Consider the following 20,323-nt stretch of genomic DNA (forward strand, 5'->3'; position numbering starts at 1 on the left):
TTTCACTGGTTCCAAGCCTGTAGTAGCATATTGGGAAAGTAAGTATGCCTTGCTTTGTGTTTAATGGAGCAGGAATTTGACTAAATGCATCTAAAGACCATGCCAAAACTAAGCACACATTTCAGGGTACTTATACAGCTAATTTTTGCAAAGGATAGTTGAGACATCATGTATCATGGCACAAATAATGTGCGATCTTGTACGTACTTATTGTACCACCTTATTATATCTACGACGAATTCTAGTGATATTTGCCTTTTCAAAGTCAGGATGGCCGAGCGGTCCAAGGCGCTGCGTTCAGGTCGCAGTCTCCACTGGAGGCGTGGGTTCGAATCCCACTTCTGACAGAAGTTGTTTTTCACTGGTTCCAAGCCTGTAGTAGCATATTGGGAAAGTAAGTATGCCTTGCTTTGTGTTCAATGGAGCAGAAATTTGACTAAATGCATCTAAAGACCATGCCAAAACTAAGCAAACATTTCAGGGTACTTATATACCTGATTTTTGCAAAGGATAATTGAGACATCATGTATCATGGCACAAATAATGTGCGATTTTGTACGTACTTATTGTACCACCTTATTATATCTACGACGATTTCTACTGATATTTGCCTTTTCAAAGTCAGGATGGCCGAGCGGTCCAAGGCGCTGTGTTCAGGTTGCAGTCTCCACTGGAGGCGTGGGTTCGAATCCCACTTCTGACAGAAGTTGTTTTTCACTGGTTCCAAGCCTGTAGTAGCATATTGGGAAAGTAAGTATGCCTTGCTTTGTGTTTAATGGAGCAGGAATTAGACTAAATATTTCTAAAGCCAATGCCAAAACTAAGCACACATTTCAGGGTACTTATACAGCTAATTTCTGCAAAGGAAAGTTGAGACATCATGTATCATGGCACAAATAATGTGCGATCTTGTACGTACTTATTGTACCACCTTATTATATCAACGACGATTTCTACAGATACTCCTTTTTTAAAGTCAGGATGGCGGAGCGGTCCAAGGCGCTGCGTTCAGGTTGCAGTCTCCACTGGAGGCGTGGGTTCGAATCCCACTTCTGACAGAAGTTGTTTTTCACTGGTTCCAAGCCTGTAGTAGCATATTGGGAAAGTAAGTATGCCTTGCTTTGTGTTCAATGGAGCAGAAATTTGACTAAATGCATCTAAAGACCACGCCAAAACTAAGCAAACATTTCAGGGTACTTATATACCTGGTTTTTGCAAAGGATAGTTGAGACATCATGTATCATGGCACAAATAATGTGAGATCTTCTACGTACTTATTGTACCACCTTATTATATCTACGACGATTTCTACTGATATTTGCCTTTTCAAAGTCAGGATGGCTGAGCGATCCAAGGCGCTGCGTTCTGGTCGCAGTCTCCACTGGAGGCGTGGGTTCGAATCCCACTTCTGACAGAAGTTGTTTTTCACTGGTTCCAAGCCTGTAGTAGCATATTGTGAAAGCAAGTATGCCTTGCTTTGTGTTTAATGGAGCAGGAATTAGACTAAATATTTCTAAAGACCATGCCAAAACTAAGCACACATTTCAGGGTACTTATACAGCTAATTTTTGCAAAGGAAAGTTGAGACAACATGTATCATGGCACAAATAATGTGCGATCTTGTACGTACTTATTGTACCACCTTATTATATCTACGACGATTTCTAGTGATATTTGCCTTTTCAAAGTCAGGATGGCCGAGCGGTCCAAGGTGCTGCGTTCAGGTCGCAGTCTCCACTGGAGGCGTGGGTTCGAATCCCACTTCTGACAGAAGTTGTTTTTCACTGGTTCCAAGCCTGTAGTAGCATATTGGGAAAGTAAGTATGCCTTGCTTTGTGTTCAATGGAGCAGGAATTTGACTAAATGCATCTAAAGACCATGCCAAAACTAAGCACACATTTCAGGGTACTTATATACCTGATTTTTGCAAAGGATAGTTGAGACATCATATATCATGGCACAAAGAATGTGAAATCTTGTACGTAATTATTGTACCACCTTATTATATCTACGACGATTTCTACAGATACTCCTTTTTCAAAGTCAGGATGGCCGAGCGGTCCAAGGCGCTGCGTTCAGGTCGCAGTCTCCACTTGAGGCGTGGGTTCGAATCCCACTTCTGACAGAAGTTGTTTTTTACTGGTTCCAAGTCTGCAGTAGCATATTGTGAAAGCAAGTATGCCTTGCTTTGTGTTTAATGGAGCAGGAATTAGACTAAATATTTCTAAAGCCCATGCCAAAACTAAGCACACATTTCAGGGTACTTATACAGCTAATTTTTGCAAAGGAAAGTTGAGACATCATGTATCATGGCACAAATAATGTGCGATCTTGTACGTACTTATTGTACCACCTTATTATATCTACGACGATTTCTAGTGATATTTGCCTTTTCAAAGTCAGGATGGCCGAGCGGTCCAAGGCGCTGCGTTCAGGTCGCAGTCTCCACTGGAGGCGTGGGTTCGAATCCCACTTCTGACAGAAGTTGTTTTTCACTGGTTCCAAGCCTGTAGTAGCATATTGGGAAAGTAAGTATGCCTTGCTTTGTGTTCAATGGAGCAGAAATTTGACTAAATGCATCTAAAGACCACGCCAAAACTAAGCAAACATTTCAGGGTACTTATATACCTGATTTTTGCAAAGGAAAGTTGAGACATCATATATCATGACACAACGAATGTGAAATCTTGTACGTAATTATTGTACCACCTTATTATATCTACGACGATTTCTACAGATATTCCTTTTTCAAAGTCAGGATGGCCGAGCGGTCCAAGGCGCTGCGTTCAGGTCGCAGTCTCCACTGGAGGCGTGGGTTCGAATCCCACTTCTGGCAGAAGTTGTTTTTCACTGGTTCCAAGCCTGTAGTAGCATATTGGGAAAGTAAGTATGCCTTGCTTTGTGTTCAATGGAGCAGGAATTTGACTAAATGCATCTAAAGACCATGCCAAAAACCTAGCAAACATTTCAGGGTACTTATTTTCCTGATTTTTGCAAAGGAAAGTTGAGACATCATATATCATGGCACAACGAATGTGAAATCTTGTACGTAATTATTGTACCACCTTATTATATCTACGACGATTTCTACAGATATTCCTTTTTCAAAGTCAGGATGGCCGAGCGGTCCAAAACGCTGCGTTCAGGTTGCAGTCTCCACTGGAGGCGTGGGTTCGAATCCCACTTCTGACAGAAGTTGTTTTTCACTGGTTCCAAGCCTGTAGTAGCATATTGGGAAAGTAAGTATGCCTTGCTTTGTGTTTAATGGAGCAGGAATTAGACTAAATATTTCTAAAGCAAATGCCAAAACTAAACACACATTTCAGGGTACTTATACAGCTAATTTCTGCAAAGGAAAGTTGAGACATCATGTATCATGGCACAAATAATGTGCGATCTTGTACGTACTTATTGTACCACCTTATTATATCTACGACGATTTCTAGTGATATTTGCCTTTTCAAAGTCAGGATGGCCGAGCAGTCCAAGGCGCTGCGTTCAGGTTGCAGTCTCCACTGGAGGCGTGGGTTCGAATCCCACTTCTGGCAGAAGTTGTTTTTCACTGGTTCCAAGCCTGTAGTAGCATATTGGGAAAGTAAGTATGCCTTGCTTTGTGTTCAATGGAGCAGGAATTTGACTAAATGCATCTAAAGACCATGCCAAAAACCTAGCAAACATTTCAGGGTACTTATTTTCCTGATTTTTGCAAAGGAAAGTTGAGACATCATATATCATGGCACAACGAATGTGAAATCTTGTACGTAATTATTGTACCACCTTATTATATCTACGACGATTTCTACAGATATTCCTTTTTCAAAGTCAGGATGGCCGAGCGGTCCAAAACGCTGCGTTCAGGTTGCAGTCTCCACTGGAGGCGTGGGTTTCGAATCCCACTTCTGACAGAAGTTGTTTTTCACTGGTTCCAAGCCTGTAGTAGCATATTGGGAAAGTAAGTATGCCTTGCTTTGTGTTTAATGGAGCAGGAATTAGACTAAATATTTCTAAAGCAAATGCCAAAACTAAACACACATTTCAGGGTACTTATACAGCTAATTTCTGCAAAGGAAAGTTGAGACATCATGTATCATGGCACAAATAATGTGCGATCTTGTACGTACTTATTGTACCACCTTATTATATCTACGACGATTTCTAGTGATATTTGCCTTTTCAAAGTCAGGATGGCCGAGCAGTCCAAGGCGCTGCGTTCAGGTTGCAGTCTCCACTGGAGGCGTGGGTTCGAATCCCACTTCTGGCAGAAGTTGTTTTTCACTGGTTCCAAGCCTGTAGTAGCATATTGGGAAAGTAAGTATGCCTTGCTTTGTGTTCAATGGAGCAGAAATTTGACTAAATGCATCTAAAGACCACGCCAAAACTAAGCAAACATTTCAGGGTACTTATATACCTGATTCTTGCAAAGGATAGTTGAGACATCATGTATCATGGCACAAATAATGTGCGATCTTTTACGTACTTATTGTACCACCTTATTATATCTATGACGATTTCTACAGATATTTGCCTTTTCAAAGTCAGGATGGCTGAGCGATCCAAGGCGCTGCGTTCTGGTCGCAGTCTCCACTGGAGGCGTGGGTTCGAATCCCACTTCTGACAGAAGTTGTTTTTCACTGGTTCCAAGCCTGTAGTAGCATATTGGGAAAGTAAGTATGCCTTGCTTTGTGTTTAATGGAGCAGGAATTAGACTAAATATTTCTAAAGCAAATGCCAAAACTAAACACACATTGCAGGGTACTTATACAGCTAATTTCTGCAAAGGAAAGTTGAGACATCATGTATCATGGCACAAATAATGTGCGATCTTGTACGTACTTATTGTACCACCTTATTATATCTACGACGATTTCTAGTGATATTTGCCTTTTCAAAGTCAGGATGGCCGAGCAGTCCAAGGCGCTGCGTTCAGGTTGCAGTCTCCACTGGAGGCGTGGGTTCGAATCCCACTTCTGGCAGAAGTTGTTTTTCACTGGTTCCAAGCCTGTAGTAGCATATTGGGAAAGTAAGTATGCCTTGCTTTGTGTTCAATGGAGCAGAAATTTGACTAAATGCATCTAAAGACCACGCCAAAACTAAGCAAACATTTCAGGGTACTTATATACCTGATTCTTGCAAAGGATAGTTGAGACATCATGTATCATGGCACAAATAATGTGCGATCTTTTACGTACTTATTGTACCACCTTATTATATCTACGACGATTTCTACTGATATTTGCCTTTTTAAAGTCAGGATGGCCGAGCGGTCCAAGGCGCTGTGTTCAGGTTGCAGTCTCCACTGGAGGCGTGGGTTCGAATCCCACTTCTGACAGAAGTTGTTTTTCACTGGTTCCAAGCCTGTAGTAGCATATTGGGAAAGTAAGTATGCCTTGCTTTGTGTTTAATGGAGCAGGAATTAGACTAAATATTTCTAAAGCCCATGCCAAAACTAAGCACACATTTCAGGGTACTTATACAGCTAATTTCTGCAAAGGAAAGTTGAGACATCATGTATCATGGCACAAATAATGTGCGATCTTGTACGTACTTATTGTACCACCTTATTATATCTACGACGATTTCTACTGATATTTGCCTTTTCAAAGTCAGGATGGCTGAGCGGTCCAAGGTGCTGTGTTCAGGTGGCAGTCTCCACTGGAGGCGTGGGTTTGAATCCCACTTTTGACAGAAGTTGTTTTTCACTGGTTCCAAGCCTGTAGTAGCATATTGGGAAAGTAAGTATGCCTTGCTTTGTGTTCAATGGAGCAGAAATTTGACTAAATGCATCTAAAGACCATGCCAAAACTAAGCAAACATTTCAGGGTACTTATATACCTGATTTTTGCAAAGGATAATTGAGACATCATGTATCATGGCACAAATAATGTGCGATCTTGTACGTACTTATTGTACCACCTTATTATATCTACGACGATTTCTACTGATATTTGCCTTTTCAAAGTCAGGATGGCCGAGCGGTCCAAGGCGCTGTGTCAGGTCGCAGTCTCCACTGGAGGCGTGGGTTTGAATCCCACTTCTGACAGAAGTTGTTTTTCACTGGTTCCAAGCCTGTAGTAGCATATTGTGAAAGCAAGTATGCCTTGCTTTGTGTTTAATGGAGCAGGAATTAGACTAAATATTTCTAAAGACCATGCCAAAACTAAGCACACATTTCAGGGTACTTATACAGCTAATTTTTGCAAAGGAAAGTTGAGACAACATGTATCATGGCACAAATAATGTGCGATCTTGTACGTACTTAATGTACCACCTTATTATATCTACGACGATTTCTAGTGATATTTGCCTTTTCAAAGTCAGGATGGCCGAGCGGTCCAAGGCGCTGCGTTCAGGTCGCAGTCTCCACTGGAGGCGTGGGTTCGAATCCCACTTCTGACAGAAGTTGTTTTTCACTGGTTCCAAGCCTGTAGTAGCATATTGGGAAAGTAAGTATGCCTTGTTTTGTGTTCAATGGAGCAGAAATTTGACTAAATGCATCTAAAGACCACGCCAAAACTAAGCAAACATTTCAGGGTACTTATATACCTGATTCTTGCAAAGGATAGTTGAGACATCATGTGTCATGGCACAAATAATGTGCGATCTTTTACGTACTTATTGTACCACCTTATTATATCTACGACGATTTCTACTGATATTTGCCTTTTCAAAGTCAGGATGGCCGAGCGGTCCAAGGCGCTGTGTTCAGGTTGCAGTCTCCACTGGAGGCGTGGGTTCGAATCCCACTTCTGACAGAAGTTGTTTTTCACTGGTTCCAAGCCTGTAGTAGCATATTGGGAAAGTAAGTATGCCTTGCTTTGTGTTTAATGGAGCAGGAATTAGACTAATTATTTCTAAAGCCCATGCCAAAACTAAGCACACATTTCAGGGTACTTATACAGCTAATTTCTGCAAAGGAAAGTTGAGACATCATGTATCATGGCACAAATAATGTGCGATCTTGTACGTACTTATTGTACCACCTTATTATATCTACGACGATTTCTACTGATATTTGCCTTTTCAAAGTCAGGATGGCCGAGCGGTCCAAGGCGCTGCGTTCAGGTCGCAGTCTCCACTGGAGGCGTGGGTTCGAATCCCACTTCTGACAGAAGTTGTTTTTCACTGGTTCCAAGCCTGTAGTAGCATATTGGGAAAGTAAGTATGCCTTGTTTTGTGTTCAATGGAGCAGAAATTTGACTAAATGCATCTAAAGACCACGCCAAAACTAAGCAAACATTTCAGGGTACTTATATACCTGATTCTTGCAAAGGATAGTTGAGACATCATGTGTCATGGCACAAATAATGTGCGATCTTTTACGTACTTATTGTACCACCTTATTATATCTACGACGATTTCTACTGATATTTGCCTTTTCAAAGTCAGGATGGCCGAGCGGTCCAAGGCGCTGTGTTCAGGTTGCAGTCTCCACTGGAGGCGTGGGTTCGAATCCCACTTCTGACAGAAGTTGTTTTTCACTGGTTCCAAGCCTGTAGTAGCATATTGGGAAAGTAAGTATGCCTTGCTTTGTGTTTAATGGAGCAGGAATTAGACTAATTATTTCTAAAGCCCATGCCAAAACTAAGCACACATTTCAGGGTACTTATACAGCTAATTTCTGCAAAGGAAAGTTGAGACATCATGTATCATGGCACAAATAATGTGCGATCTTGTACGTACTTATTGTACCACCTTATTATATCTACGACGATTTCTACTGATATTTGCCTTTTCAAAGTCAGGATGGCTGAGCGGTCCAAGGTGCTGTGTTCAGGTGGCAGTCTCCACTGGAGGCGTGGGTTTGAATCCCACTTTTGACAGAAGTTGTTTTTCACTGGTTCCAAGCCTGTAGTAGCATATTGGGAAAGTAAGTATGCCTTGCTTTGTGTTCAATGGAGCAGGAATTTGACTAAATGCATCTAAAGACCATGCCAAAACCTAGCAAACATTTCAGGGTACTTATTTTCCTGATTTTTGCAAAGGAAAGTTGAGACATCATATATCATGGCACAACGAATGTGAAATCTTGTACGTAATTATTGTACCACCTTATTATATCTACGACGATTTCTACAGATATTCCTTTTTCAAAGTCAGGATGGCCGAGCGGTCCAAGGCGCTGCGTTCAGGTCGCAGTCTCCACTGGAGGCGTGGGTTCGAATCCCACTTCTGACAGAAGTTGTTTTTCACTGGTTCCAAGCCTGTAGTAGCATATTGGGAAAGTAAGTATGCCTTGCTTTGTGTTCAATGGAGCAGAAATTTGACTAAATGCATCTAAAGACCACGCCAAAACTAAGCAAACATTTCAGGGTACTTATATACCTGATTTTTGTAAAGGATCGTTGAGACATCATGTATCATGGCACAAATAATGTCAGATCTTCTACGTACTTATTGTACCACCTTATTATATCTACGACGATTTCTACAGATATTTGCCTTTTCAAAGTCAGGATGGCTGAGCGATCCAAGGCGCTGCGTTCTGGTCGCAGTCTCCACTGGAGGCGTGGGTTCGAATCCCACTTCTGACAGAAGTTGTTTTTCACTGGTTCCAAGCCTGTAGTAGCATATTGGGAAAGTAAGTATGCCTTGCTTTGTGTTTAATGGAGCAGGAATTAGACTAAATATTTCTAAAGCCCATGCCAAAACAAAGCACACATTTCAGGGTACTTATACAGCTAATTTCTGCAAAGGAAAGTTGAGACATCATGTATCATGGCACAAATAATGTGCGATCTTGTACGTACTTATTGTACCACCTTATTATATCTACGACGATTTCTAGTGATATTTGCCTTTTCAAAGTCAGGATGTCCGAGCGGTCCAAGGCGCTGCGTTCAGGTCGCAGTCTCCACTGGAGGCGTGGGTTCGAATCCCACTTCTGACAGAAGTTGTTTTTCACTGGTTCCAAGCCTGTAGTAGCATATTGGGAAAGTAAGTATGCCTTGTTTTGTGTTCAATGGAGCAGAAATTTGACTAAATGCATCTAAAGACCACGCCAAAACTAAGCAAACATTTCAGGGTACTTATATACCTGATTCTTGCAAAGGATTGTTGAGACATCATGTGTCATGGCACAAATAATGTGCGATCTTTTACGTACTTATTGTACCACCTTATTATATCTACGACGATTTCTACTGATATTTGCCTTTTCAAAGTCAGGATGGCCGAGCGGTCCAAGGCGCTGTGTTCAGGTTGCAGTCTCCACTGGAGGCGTGGGTTCGAATCCCACTTCTGACAGAAGTTGTTTTTCACTGGTTCCAAGCCTGTAGTAGCATATTGGGAAAGTAAGTATGCCTTGCTTTGTGTTTAATGCAGCAGGAATTAGACTAATTATTTCTAAAGCCCATGCCAAAACTAAGCACACATTTCAGGGTACTTATACAGCTAATTTCTGCAAAGGAAAGTTGAGACATCATGTATCATGGCACAAATAATGTGCGATCTTGTACGTACTTATTGTACCACCTTATTATATCTACGACGATTTCTACTGATATTTGCCTTTTCAAAGTCAGGATGGCTGAGCGGTCCAAGGTGCTGTGTTCAGGTGGCAGTCTCCACTGGAGGCGTGGGTTTTTATACCCACTTTTGACAGAAGTTGTTTTTCACTGGTTCCAAGCCTGTAGTAGCATATTGGGAAAGTAAGTATGCCTTGCTTTGTGTTCAATGGAGCAGGAATTTGACTAAATGCATCTAAAGACCATGCCAAAACTAAGCAAACATTTCAGGGTACTTATTTTCCTGATTTTTGCAAAGGATAATTGAGACATCATGTATCATGGCACAAATAATGTGCGATCTTGTACGTACTTATTGTACCACCTTATTATATCTACGACGATTTCTACTGATATTTGCCTTTTCAAAGTCAGGATGGCCGAGCGGTCCAAGGCGCTGCGTTCAGGTCGCAGTCTCCACTGGAGGCGTGGGTTCGAATCCCACTTCTGACAGATATTGTTTTTCACTGGTTCCAAGCCTGTAGTAGCATATTGGGAAAGTAAGTATGCCTTGCTTTGTGTTCAATGGAGCAGGAATTTGACTAAATGCATCTAAAGACCATGCCAAAACTAAGCAAACATTTCAGGGTACTTATTTTCCTGATTTTTGCAAAGGAAAGTTGAGACATCATGTATCATGGCACAAATAATGTGCGATCTTGTACGTACTTATTGTACCACCTTATTATATCTACGACGATTTCTACTGATATTTGCCTTTTCAAAGTCAGGATGGCTGAGCGGTCCAAGGTGCTGTGTTCAGGTGGCAGTCTCCACTGGAGGCGTGGGTTTTTATACCCACTTTTGACAGAAGTTGTTTTTCACTGGTTCCAAGCCTGTAGTAGCATATTGGGAAAGTAAGTATGCCTTGCTTTGTGTTCAATGGAGCAGGAATTTGACTAAATGCATCTAAAGACCATGCCAAAACTAAGCAAACATTTCAGGGTACTTATTTTCCTGATTTTTGCAAAGGATAATTGAGACATCATGTATCATGGCACAAATAATGTGCGATCTTGTACGTACTTATTGTACCACCTTATTATATCTACGACGATTTCTACTGATATTTGCCTTTTCAAAGTCAGGATGGCCGAGCGGTCCAAGGCGCTGCGTTCAGGTCGCAGTCTCCACTGGAGGCGTGGGTTCGAATCCCACTTCTGACAGATATTGTTTTTCACTGGTTCCAAGCCTGTAGTAGCATATTGGGAAAGTAAGTATGCCTTGCTTTGTGTTCAATGGAGCAGGAATTTGACTAAATGCATCTAAAGACCATGCCAAAACTAAGCAAACATTTCAGGGTACTTATATACCTGATTCTTGCAAAGGATAGTTGAGACATCATGTGTCATGGCACAAATAATGTGCGATCTTTTACGTACTTATTGTACCACCTTATTATATCTACGACGATTTCTACTGATATTTGCCTTTTCAAAGTCAGGATGGCCGAGCGGTCCAAGGCGCTGTGTTCAGGTTGCAGTCTCCACTGGAGGCGTGGGTTCGAATCCCACTTCTGACAGAAGTTGTTTTTCACTGGTTCCAAGCCTGTAGTAGCATATTGGGAAAGTAAGTATGCCTTGCTTTGTGTTTAATGCAGCAGGAATTAGACTAATTATTTCTAAAGCCCATGCCAAAACTAAGCACACATTTCAGGGTACTTATACAGCTAATTTCTGCAAAGGAAAGTTGAGACATCATGTATCATGGCACAAATAATGTGCGATCTTGTACGTACTTATTGTACCACCTTATTATATCTACGACGATTTCTACTGATATTTGCCTTTTCAAAGTCAGGATGGCTGAGCGGTCCAAGGTGCTGTGTTCAGGTGGCAGTCTCCACTGGAGGCGTGGGTTTTTATACCCACTTTTGACAGAAGTTGTTTTTCACTGGTTCCAAGCCTGTAGTAGCATATTGGGAAAGTAAGTATGCCTTGCTTTGTGTTCAATGGAGCAGGAATTTGACTAAATGCATCTAAAGACCATGCCAAAACTAAGCAAACATTTCAGGGTACTTATTTTCCTGATTTTTGCAAAGGATAATTGAGACATCATGTATCATGGCACAAATAATGTGCGATCTTGTACGTACTTATTGTACCACCTTATTATATCTACGACGATTTCTACTGATATTTGCCTTTTCAAAGTCAGGATGGCCGAGCGGTCCAAGGCGCTGCGTTCAGGTCGCAGTCTCCACTGGAGGCGTGGGTTCGAATCCCACTTCTGACAGATATTGTTTTTCACTGGTTCCAAGCCTGTAGTAGCATATTGGGAAAGTAAGTATGCCTTGCTTTGTGTTCAATGGAGCAGGAATTTGACTAAATGCATCTAAAGACCATGCCAAAACTAAGCACACATTTCAGGGTACTTATTTTCCTGATTTTTGCAAAGGAAAGTTGAGACATCATGTATCATGGCACAAATAATGTGCGATCTTGTACGTACTTATTGTACCACCTTATTATATCTACGACGATTTCTACTGATATTTGCCTTTTCAAAGTCAGGATGGCCGAGCGGTCCAAGGAGCTGCGCTTAGGTCGCAGTCTCCACTGGAGGCGTGGGTTCGAATCCCACTTCTGACAGAAGTTGTTTATCACTGGTTCCAAGCCTGTAGTAGCATATTGGGAAAGTAGGTATGCCTTGCTTTGTGTTCAATGGAGCAGAAATTTGACTAAATGCATCTAAAGACCATGCCAAAACTAAGCACACATTTCACGGTACTTATACAGCTAATTTTTGCAAAGGAAAGTTGAGACATCATGTATCATGGCACAAATAATGTGCGATCTTGTACGTACTTATTGTACCACCTTATTATATCTACGACGATTTCTACTGATATTTGCCTTTTCAAAGTCAGGATGGCCGAGCGGTCCAAGGCGCTGCGTTCAGGTCGCAGTCTCCACTGGAGGCGTGGGTTCGAATCCCACTTCTGACAGAAGTTGTCTTTCACTGGTTCCAAGCCTGTAGTAGCATATTGGGAAAGTAAGTATGCCTTGCTTTGTGTTCAATGGAGCAGAAATTTGACTAAATGCATCTAAAGACCATGCCAAAACTAAGCAAACAATTCTGGGTACTTATATACCTGATTTTTGCAAAGGATAGTTGAGACATCATGTATCATGGCACAAATAATGTGCGATCTTGTACGTACTTATTGTACCACCTTATTATATCTACGACGATTTCTACTGATATTTGCCTTTTCAAAGTCAGGATGGCCGAGCGGTCCAAGGCGCTGTGTTCAGGTCGCAGTCTCCACTGGAGGCGTGGGTTCGAATCCCACTTCTGACAGAAGTTGTTTTTCACTGGTTCCAAGCCTGTAGTAGCATATTGGGAAAGTAAGTATGCCTTGCTTTGTGTTCAATGGAGCAGGAATTTGACTAAATGCATCTAAAGACCACGCCAAAACTAAGCAAACATTTCAGGGTACTTATATACCTGATTCTTGCAAAGGATAGTTGAGACATCATGTATCATGGCACAAATAATGTGCGATCTTGTACGTACTTATTGTACCACCTTATTATATCTACGACGATTTCTACTGATATTTGCCTTTTCAAAGTCAGGATGGCCGAGCGGTCCAAGACGCTGTGTTCAGGTCGCAGTCTCCACTGGAGGCGTGGGTTCGAATCCCACTTCTGACAGAAGTTGTTTATCACTGGTTCCAAGCCTGTAGTAGCATATTGGGAAAGTAAGTATGCCTTGCTTTGTGTTCAATGGAGCAGGAATTTGACAAAATGCATCTAAAGACCATGCCAAAACTAAGCACACATTTCAGGGTACTTATATACCTGATTTTTGCAAAGGATTGTTGAGACATCATGTATCATGGCACAAATAATGTGCAATCTTGTACGTACTTATTGTACCACCTTATTATATCTACGACGATTTCTACTGATATTTGCCTTTTCAAAGTCAGGATGGCCGAGCGGTCCAAGGCGCTGCGTTCAGGTCGCAGTCTCCACTGGAGGCGTGGGTTCGAATCCCACTTCTGACAGAAGTTGTTTTTCACTGGTTCCAAGCCTGTAGTAGCTTATTGGGAAAGTAAGTATGCCTTGCTTTGTGTTCAATGGAGCAGGAATTTGACTAAATGCATCTAAAGACCATGCCAAAACTAAGCAAACATTTCAGGGTACTTATTTTCCTGATTTTTGCAAAGGAAAGTTGAGACATCATGTATCATGGCACAAATAATGTGCGATCTTGTACGTACTTATTGTACCACCTTATTATATCTACGACGATTTCTACTGATATTTGCCTTTTCAAAGTCAGGATGGCCGAGCGGTCCAAGGCGCTGCGTTTAGGTCGCAGTCTCCACTGGAGGCGTGGGTTCGAATCCCACTTCTGACAGAAGTTGTTTATCACTGGTTCCAAGCCTGTAGTAGCATATTGGGAAAGTAAGTATGCCTTGCTTTGTGTTCAATGGAGCAGAAATTTGACTAAATGCATCTAAAGACCATACCAAAACTAAGCACACATTTAACGGTACTTATACAGCTAATTTTTGCAAAGGAAAGTTGAGACATCATGTATCATGGCACAAATAATGTGCGATCTTGTACGTACTTATTGTACCACCTTATTATATCTACGACGATTTCTACTGATATTTGCCTTTTCAAAGTCAGGATGGCCGAGCGGTCCAAGGCGCTGCGTTCAGGTCGCAGTCTCCACTGGAGGTGTGGGTTTGAATCCCACTTCTGACAGAAGTTGTTTTTCACTGGTTCCAAGCCTGTAGTAGCTTATTGGGAAAGTAATTATGCCTTGCTTTGTGTTCAATGGAGCAGGAATTTGACTAAATGCATCTAAAGACCATGCCAAAACTAAGCAAACATTTCAGGGTACTTATATACCTGATTTTTGCAAAGGATAGTTGAGACATCATGTATCATGGCACAAATAATGTGCAATCTTGTACGTACTTATTGTACCACCTTATTATATCTACGACGATTTCTACTGATATTTGCCTTTTCAAAGTCAGGATGGCCGAGCGGTCCAAGGCGCTGCGTTCAGGTCGCAGTCTCCACTGGAGGCGTTGGTTCGAATCCCACTTCTGACAGAAGTTGTTTTTCACTGGTTCCAAGCCTGTAGTAGCATATTGGGAAAGTAAGTATGCCTTGCTTTGTGTTCAATGGAGCAGGAATTTGACTAAATGCATCTAAAGACCATGCCAAAACTAAGCACACATTTCAGGGTACTTATTTTCCTGATTTTTGCAAAGGAAAGTTGAGACATCATGTATCATGGCACAAATAATGTGCAATCTTGTACGTACTTATTGTACCACCTTATTATATCTACGACGATTTCTACTGATATTTGCCTTTTCAAAGTCAGGATGGCCGAGCGGTCCAAGGCGCTGCGTTCAGGTCGCAGTCTCCACTGGAGGCGTGGGTTCGAATCCCACTTCTGACAGAAGTTGTTTTTCACTGGTTCCAAGCCTGTAGTAGCTTATTGGGAAAGTAAGTATGCCTTGCTTTGTGTTCAATGGAGCAGGAATTTGACTAAATGCATCTAAAGACCATGCCAAAACTAAGCAAACATTTCAGGGTACTTATTTTCCTGATTTTTGCAAAGGAAAGTTGAGACATCATGTATCATGGCACAAATAATGTGCGATCTTGTACGTACTTATTGTACCACCTTATTATATCTACGACGATTTCTACTGATATTTGCCTTTTCAAAGTCAGGATGGCCGAGCGGTCCAAGGCGCTGCGTTTAGGTCGCAGTCTCCACTGGAGGCGTGGGTTCGAATCCCACTTCTGACAGAAGTTGTTTATCACTGGTTCCAAGCCTGTAGTAGCATATTGGGAAAGTAAGTATGCCTTGCTTTGTGTTCAATGGAGCAGAAATTTGACTAAATGCATCTAAAGACCATACCAAAACTAAGCACACATTTAACGGTACTTATACAGCTAATTTTTGCAAAGGAAAGTTGAGACATCATGTATCATGGCACAAATAATGTGCGATCTTGTACGTACTTATTGTACCACCTTATTATATCTACGACGATTTCTACTGATATTTGCCTTTTCAAAGTCAGGATGGCCGAGCGGTCCAAGGCGCTGCGTTCAGGTCGCAGTCTCCACTGGAGGTGTGGGTTTGAATCCCACTTCTGACAGAAGTTGTTTTTCACTGGTTCCAAGCCTGTAGTAGCTTATTGGGAAAGTAATTATGCCTTGCTTTGTGTTCAATGGAGCAGGAATTTGACTAAATGCATCTAAAGACCATGCCAAAACTAAGCAAACATTTCAGGGTACTTATATACCTGATTTTTGCAAAGGATAGTTGAGACATCATGTATCATGGCACAAATAATGTGCAATCTTGTACGTACTTATTGTACCACCTTATTATATCTACGACGATTTCTACTGATATTTGCCTTTTCAAAGTCAGGATGGCCGAGCGGTCCAAGGCGCTGCGTTCAGGTCGCAGTCTCCACTGGAGGCGTTGGTTCGAATCCCACTTCTGACAGAAGTTGTTTTTCACTGGTTCCAAGCCTGTAGTAGCATATTGGAAAAGTAAGTATGCCTTGCTTTGTGTTCAATGGAGCAGGAATTTGACTAAATGCATCTAAAGACCATCTCAAAACTAAGCAAACATTTCAGGGTACTTATTTTCCTGATTTTTGCAAAGGAAAGTTGAGACATCATATATCATGGCACAACGAATGTGAAATCTTGTACGTAATTATTGTACCACCTTATTATATCTACGACGATTTCTACAGATATTCCTTTTTCAAAGTCAGGATGGCCGAGCGGTCCAAGGCGCTGCGTTCAGGTCGCAGTCTCCACTGGAGGCGTGGGTTCGAATCCCACTTCTGACAGAAGTTGTCTTTCACTGGTTCCAAGCCTGTAGTAGCATATTGGGAAAGTAAGTATGCCTTGCTTTGTGTTCAATGGAGCAGAAATTTGACTAAATGCATCTAAAGACCATGCCAAAACTAAGCAAACAATTCTGGGTACTTATATACCTGATTTTTGCAAAGGATAGTTGAGACATCATGTATCATGGCACAAATAATGTGCGATCTTGTACGTACTTATTGTACCACCTTATTATATCTACGACGATTTCTACTGATATTTGCCTTTTCAAAGTCAGGATGGCCGAGCGGTCCAAGGCGCTGTGTTCAGGTCGCAGTCTCCACTGGAGGCGTGGGTTCGAATCCCACTTCTGACAGAAGTTGTTTTTCACTGGTTCCAAGCCTGTAGTAGCATATTGGGAAAGTAAGTATGCCTTGCTTTGTGTTCAATGGAGCAGGAATTTGACTAAATGCATCTAAAGACCACGCCAAAACTAAGCAAACATTTCAGGGTACTTATATACCTGATTCTTGCAAAGGATAGTTGAGACATCATGTATCATGGCACAAATAATGTGCGATCTTGTACGTACTTATTGTACCACCTTATTATATCTACGACGATTTCTACTGATATTTGCTTTTTCAAAGTCAGGATGGCCGAGCGGTCCAAGACGCTGTGTTCAGGTCGCAGTCTCCACTGGAGGCGTGGGTTCGAATCCCACTTCTGACAGAAGTTGTTTATCACTGGTTCCAAGCCTGTAGTAGCATATTGGGAAAGTAAGTATGCCTTGCTTTGTGTTCAATGGAGCAGGAATTTGACTAAATGCATCTAAAGACCATGCCAAAACTAAGCAAACATTTCAGGGTACTTATTTTCCTGATTTTTGCAAAGGAAAGTTGAGACATCATGTATCATGGCACAAATAATGTGCGATCTTGTACGTACTTATTGTACCACCTTATTATATCTACGACGATTTCTACTGATATTTGCCTTTTCAAAGTCAGGATGGCCGAGCGGTCCAAGGCGCTGCGTTTAGGTCGCAGTCTCCACTGGAGGCGTGGGTTCGAATCCCACTTCTGACAGAAGTTGTTTATCACTGGTTCCAAGCCTGTAGTAGCATATTGGGAAAGTAAGTATGCCTTGCTTTGTGTTCAATGGAGCAGAAATTTGACTAAATGCATCTAAAGACCATACCAAAACTAAGCACACATTTAACGGTACTTATACAGCTAATTTTTGCAAAGGAAAGTTGAGACATCATGTATCATGGCACAAATAATGTGCGATCTTGTACGTACTTATTGTACCACCTTATTATATCTACGACGATTTCTACTGATATTTGCCTTTTCAAAGTCAGGATGGCCGAGCGGTCCAAGGCGCTGCGTTTAGGTCGCAGTCTCCACTGGAGGCGTGGGTTCGAATCCCACTTCTGACAGAAGTTGTTTATCACTGGTTCCAAGCCTGTAGTAGCATATTGGGAAAGTAAGTATGCCTTGCTTTGTGTTCAATGGAGCAGAAATTTGACTAAATGCATCTAAAGACCATACCAAAACTAAGCACACATTTAACGGTACTTATACAGCTAATTTTTGCAAAGGAAAGTTGAGACATCATGTATCATGGCACAAATAATGTGCGATCTTGTACGTACTTATTGTACCACCTTATTATATCTACGACGATTTCTACTGATATTTGCCTTTTCAAAGTCAGGATGGCCGAGCGGTCCAAGGCGCTGCGTTCAGGTCGCAGTCTCCACTGGAGGTGTGGGTTTGAATCCCACTTCTGACAGAAGTTGTTTTTCACTGGTTCCAAGCCTGTAGTAGCTTATTGGGAAAGTAATTATGCCTTGCTTTGTGTTCAATGGAGCAGGAATTTGACTAAATGCATCTAAAGACCATGCCAAAACTAAGCAAACATTTCAGGGTACTTATATACCTGATTTTTGCAAAGGATAGTTGAGACATCATGTATCATGGCACAAATAATGTGCAATCTTGTACGTACTTATTGTACCACCTTATTATATCTACGACGATTTCTACTGATATTTGCCTTTTCAAAGTCAGGATGGCCGAGCGGTCCAAGGCGCTGCGTTCAGGTCGCAGTCTCCACTGGAGGCGTTGGTTCGAATCCCACTTCTGACAGAAGTTGTTTTTCACTGGTTCCAAGCCTGTAGTAGCATATTGGAAAAGTAAGTATGCCTTGCTTTGTGTTCAATGGAGCAGGAATTTGACTAAATGCATCTAAAGACCATCTCAAAACTAAGCAAACATTTCAGGGTACTTATTTTCCTGATTTTTGCAAAGGAAAGTTGAGACATCATATATCATGGCACAACGAATGTGAAATCTTGTACGTAATTATTGTACCACCTTATTATATCTACGACGATTTCTACAGATATTCCTTTTTCAAAGTCAGGATGGCCGAGCGGTCCAAGGCGCTGCGTTCAGGTCGCAGTCTCCACTGGAGGCGTGGGTTCGAATCCCACTTCTGACAGAAGTTGTCTTTCACTGGTTCCAAGCCTGTAGTAGCATATTGGGAAAGTAAGTATGCCTTGCTTTGTGTTTAATGGAGCAGGAATTAGACTAAATATTTCTAAAGCCCATGCCAAAACTAAGCACACATTTCAGGGTACTTATACAGCTAATTTCTGCAAAGGATAGTTGAGACATCATGTATCATGGCACAAATAATGTGCGATCTTGTACGTACTTATTGTACCACCTTATTATATCTACGACGATTTCTACTGATATTTGCCTTTTCAAAGTCAGGATGGCCGAGCGGTCCAAGGTGCTGTGTTCAGGTCGCAGTCTCCACTGGAGGCGTGGGTTCGAATCCCACTTCTGACAGAAGTTGTTTTTCACTGGTTCCAAGCCTGTAGTAGCATATTGGGAAAGTAAGTATGCCTTGCTTTGTGTTCAATGGAGCAGGAATTTGACTAAATGCATCTAAAGACCACGCCAAAACTAAGCAAACATTTCAGGGTACTTATATACCTGATTCTTGCAAAGGATAGTTGAGACATCATGTATCATGGCAAAAATAATGTGCAATCTTGTACGTACTTATTGTACCACCTTATTATATCTACGACAATTTCTACTGATATTCCTTTTTCAAAGTCAGGATGGCCGAGCGGTCCAAGGCGCTGCGTTCAGGTCGCAGTCTCCACTGGAGGCGTGGGTTCGAATCCCACTTCTGACAGAAGTTGTTTTTCACTGGTTCCAAGCCTGTAGTAGCATATTGGGAAAGTAAGTATGCCTTGCTTTGTGTTTAATGGAGCAGGAATTTGACTAAATGCATCTAAAGACCATGCCAAAACTAAGCAAACATTTCAGGGTACTTATATACCTGATTTTTGCAAAGGATAGTTGAGACATCATGTATCATGGCACAAATAATGTGCGATCTTGTACGTACTTATTGTACCACCTTATTATATCTACGACGATTTCTACTGATATTTGCCTTTTCAAAGTCAGGATGGCCGAGCGGTCCAAGGCGCTGCGTTCAGGTCGCAGTCTCCACTGGAGGCGTGGGTTCGAATCCCACTTCTGACAGAAGTTGTTTTTCACTGGTTCCAAGCCTGTAGTAGCATATTGGGAAAGTAAGTATGCCTTGCTTTGTGTTCAATGGAGCAGAAATTTGACTAAATGCATCTAAAGACCATGCCAAAACTAAGCAAACATTTCAGGGTACTTATATACCTGATTTTTGCAAAGGATAGTTGAGACATCATGTATCATGGCACAAATAATGTGCGATCTTGTACGTACTTATTGTACCACCTTATTATATCTACGACGATTTCTACTGATATTTGCCTTTTCAAAGTCAGGATGGCTGAGCGATCCAAGGCGCTGCGTTCTGGTCGCAGTCTCCACTGGAGGCGTGGGTTCGAATCCCACTTCTGACAGAAGTTGTTTTTCACTGGTTCCAAGCCTGTAGTAGCATATTGGG

The sequence above is a fragment of the Taurulus bubalis genome (genome assembly GCF_910589615.1).
Source record: "Taurulus bubalis genome assembly, chromosome: 13".
Classification (NCBI taxonomy): domain Eukaryota; kingdom Metazoa; phylum Chordata; class Actinopteri; order Perciformes; family Cottidae; genus Taurulus; species Taurulus bubalis.